This window comes from Sturnus vulgaris, chromosome 14 (assembly GCF_052056855.1).
Source record: "Sturnus vulgaris isolate bStuVul1 chromosome 14, bStuVul1.hap1, whole genome shotgun sequence".
In the NCBI taxonomy this organism is placed as follows: Eukaryota; Metazoa; Chordata; class Aves; order Passeriformes; family Sturnidae; genus Sturnus; species Sturnus vulgaris.
In genome coordinates, this window is record NC_142256.1 from 140,654 (window position 1) to 144,963 (window position 4,310).

Here is a 4,310-nt window from a genome sequence, read left to right on the forward strand (position 1 = left end):
ACTGTCTTGCCTTTGATGGAAGGTGTGAAAGGTTCCTGCAGCTGCAGTGAGGGGATTTGAGCCACGGCCATCAGCGATCATCCACAACATTCCAAAACAAGGGTTTTGTTTCCTTGCCTGGGAAGCTGTGAATGGAGGTGACAAAGGCACGTCACACCTTTGGTGTGCTTGGATGTCCCACCTGCCAAAGCACCAGCGACTGGAAGGAGTTATTTGCATTTGGGAAAAAAAAAGTACTTAATATCAGGGGATTTTTTACAAACCAGGGAATGCTTTCCTTTAATGTTGTCTAGATATCATTGTGACTTAAAAACTGCAGTAATGGAGAAAACATGCACAGCAAACAAACATACAGAGCCTGATCTTCCTAGGGATTAGAGCCTCCCTCCAAAGCTGCTCTTGGCCATGTCACTCACCCCAAACAGCCTCCCTGCACGGCCATGGCACACAGGTAACAGGTGCCAACAGTGTGTTAAACCACCCAGAGCAACAGCTGTCCTGCAAGAGACACAAACTTCAGCAGTACACACAGATGTGAAGCTGCTCTGAGTTTAACAGATGCAACCAGGCAGTGGTCTAACATGTAGGTGAGTGTAACACGACATGACTACAGAATATTTACACAGGAGAAGGAAACAGAGACAGCAGACACAGGATCCCATCCTGTCTCTAGGTACAAACATTCTTTGTACCCTCTCAGTGTCTGTCTGCAGAGCCAAGGCTGCCCAGGGAGCCTGAGAGAATAGTCCTTGCCTTTTACCTGATGGTGTTCCAGCTCTTAACTGTTGAAATGGAAATTGCCCCAACCTTTGGGACTTTCAAATTGATCTTGGCTGGCCAGAACTTTGTGCCCGTGAAGCCAATTTATTTAGAAAGACACTGAGAAAACAATAACCTTGTTGCCTGCCAGGTTCAGCAAAGTTCACTTTTAACAACAGAGTTTTAAAAGGCCAACAGCACAATTTACTTAACTGAAAAAAAAATGAAGTTCCTGGCTGTAGCAACAAAGAACAGTGTTTTTAAAAAGTCAGGCAGTGCAAGCACAAAGCAGGCTCAGCCCTGAAAGCTTCTCACCAGGGTTTGCTCAACCACACCAGCTGAAGCCAGCCCAAAAGGACATTACCTCAATGTTGTTGCTCTCCTGAGCAGACAGAGACCATCTCCAGTAACAGTGAATGTCCATGAAAATGCTGTTGTGTAAAACAAAACACGTGACAAGCAGTCAGGCTTGGACTAGCCAAGCTGGTTGATTCTGGATGCTTCTGAGAATGTAAGTGAAATACTGCTTCATGGAATTTGGGGCTGGCTCAGGGCTGGGGACACACAGCCTTTGCCATGCCTTGACTTCATGCTGTCCTGCGTGTGAGAGATGCACTGACTTGGCATGGCTTCTCCTGCCTTCCTCCAAAATTGTAGAATTTTCCATGGCTTTGCTAGGACTTGGAAGGACCATAGCCCAAAAGTAGTGTTCTCTCTTCAGGATGTTTTGTTCCTCCCACATTTTGGGATGTGTCTCTAGGGCTGTGCTGCTGTGCAGATGGCGGGCTTGGTGCCTGAGCATTGCCAAACCAGAGGAGAAGGACAAATGAGCTGACCCGGGCCCTCCTGCTGTGCCTATGGGATAAATTCCTGTGTGAATGCAAGAGCTGAGCCCTCAATAAGCATTTCATCTGCTGTTACTGCTGCCTCACCAGGAAATGCAGTCCCAGACCTGGAATACCCCACTTGGAAGCCTGCTTCTAATTCCTACTTTATTTCCACCCTTTCTGTATATCAATGCCTTCCTCTAGCCTAAATAGCTCCTCTCTCTCTTTAGTCAGAACAAGCACTCCCTCTTATCCTGATGGAGAACTTTTTTCACCCATCTTTGGCTGCTAGGAGGAAAAAGCCAAGCTTTCTGCTCTCTTCTCATAAAAGGCCCTGCCTGGCCTTGTGTCCCCATTCTGTGCCAGCTGCTCAGGCCGAACACACAGTCCCATCTATTCTCTAAAATAAGTGTCAGCTACCTGCAGACCAACAGGGAATCATGTTCATTTACCCTCAAGGGGTAAAGGTCTGGCAAAGGAAATCTACCTGGTCATGATCTGCTGCATCACTGTACTGCTGTGCTGCAGTAATTCATCCCTGGACTTTGCTAAACCATCACGACAGCCTGGTGCAGGATCCAGGCAGTTTTCTCTTCAGTACACCTAGAGAAGGTACAAGAGAGAAGAAATGCTCACTTGAGGGTTGTCCCACCCACCCACAGGGACAACCGTGGCTGTACTACAAAAAGAAAAGGTGAGGAGTACTTAGCTGAGGAGGCCAGACCTTGCCATGGCTTCACAGGTGATTTACTGTGGATCTTCTCTGGAGACACTGTGGGACATGAAGTGCTGGTGCCTGTAGGGGAGGAACCCCCAGCACAGCTGAGATCTCTGCTGGGCTATTGCACTTACCTGTTGCTTTGAGCAGTGTCATGATCTTTGGGAAGTGCAGGCTCCACAGCAGAGGCACTGAAATCTTGCTACCCCAGTGTCACAGAATAGCTGTTTTAGCTGTCAGACAGGGAAAAGGACCCTGATTAAAATCTTCAGTGTCTTTGTTAAGCATCCATCACTGGCACTCACCCGTCCTTCTGCAGGAGGAGACAACAACATCAGCAGCACATACAGATGTAAAGCTGCTCTAAATTTTAACAAATGTAACCAGGCAGTGGTTTAACAGGCACTAGTTTACAGATTTTTTTGTGTGTATCAGAAATTTAAATCACTCAAAATGCCACAATTGGATTCTATTAAAAATATACATTGGATAATTCAGCTGTATTGTAATTAAACATTAATTTATCCAATTTATCCAATTAAAGCACAGGGAAATTCAGAACAGTGGATTTAACATGCGCCTGTGTGGTGCAGCATGATTCATTTTTCAAGTCACCTAAGTGTTTGTACCCTCTAGAGTCACAAAGCAGCTATCATTGTCCCACGAAACTGCTGGGGAAATTGCATTTATCTGCTAGGAGACCCTTTGTTTTTTGGGGAAGCAGAACATAAGACAACATTAATGAGAGATGTAATATGGAAGAAGGATTGCTCCAGAGTCTCGATTTTCCACAATAATTTGTCACTCATTGCCTGCTGTGAGCAGTCTATGTAATTCTCTTGTTGTCACCACCCCAGAGCCACCAGAGTTATTTGGCCTTTGTCTCCACTAGACACCAACTTGCCAGGGCCCTCCACAGACCCTTGGAGCTGTGGCCCGGAAAGGGCTCGTGCAACACCTCCTGTGGTTGGGAAGGGTGGAGTGAATCCCACGGGGCAGTGAGCAGGGGTCTTGTGCTGGATCCTGAGACAAGCATCCTCTTGGAGAGACCATGTGGGAGATCTGCCCAGAGCAGAAACCCTGCTGCTGCCACACACCCTCCTGCTGTCAGCAAAACCTGGGATTTAGGACAGGCTCAAGCAAAATTTTTGTGTATAACTCATGCACTTGATGGTTCATTAAAGATGTTGTGCTGGGTTTGCATTAACTGGCACCTAGAAGAGGGCATCCACGGAAGTTTTCTCCCTGAGAACTTCCCCTGTAAGTTGATGGGACCAATTGGAGGCTGAGTTGGTTGTTGACAGCCTGGGAAACCAACTGGAGGATTTTGTCTGCCTCCGTGAATTCACATTTTGAAGAGAGCAAACCCGGGAAAGGTCCTTTTTCTCTTCTGGCAGAAGTGCAGGTAACAGCGCGCAGCCTGGCTCCACTGCAGGCCAGGCAGGGGGCAGGGCCGGGCCTTGTCTGAGGAGCTGGCAGGGAGGAGCGGTGGCCGTGGGCAGGGCAGGGTCCCTCTGTCTGGGGAGCTGGCAGGGAGGAGCGGTGGCCGTGGGCAGGGCAGGGTCCCTCTGTCTGAGGAGCTGGCATGTCCCGGCAGGGAGGAGCGGTGGCCGTGGGCAGTGGGTGCCAGCTGAGCCCAGGGAGGCTGATTGAGATCTCAGCCATCCCCCCACCCTTTCCAGAGCAGCCGCTGCTGTTTCTGGCTTGGGCCAGGGCCTCCCAGTGCGGTCTGAGTGTCCTGAGGTCCTGGCACAGCTCCAGCATGGCCTGGCCACAGCCTCTGCATCCTGCGAGATCCCGTGAGATCTTAACACCTCCAACCCTCCCTTACGTGAGAGGAAAAAGAACAGAGAAGATAGACCAAGATCGGTGAAGCAGGAGTCAGGTTCCAGATGGAAGGAGAATGAGGAGGCGCCGTGAATTTGGGCTGAAAATCCTTTTGTAAGCTATGGGGATGGACTGTACTACACTAAAGATTCCTGTAAACCGTGGAGAAAGACATGGGG

At 49.0% G+C, this 4,310-nt stretch overlaps 1 long non-coding RNA gene across 1 annotated transcript; it reads right to left on the bottom strand.

Moving 5' to 3' along the window:
• Positions 1-251: 251 nt before the first annotated feature.
• On the bottom strand, positions 252-3,740 carry LOC148222072 (uncharacterized). The gene is made up of 3 exons (XR_015806640.1): positions 2,439-3,740; positions 2,074-2,189; positions 252-1,614 (listed from the first exon to the last, which is right to left on the bottom strand). It is a non-coding gene; the product is annotated as an uncharacterized LOC148222072 (long non-coding RNA).
• Positions 3,741-4,310: the final 570 nt, after the last annotated feature.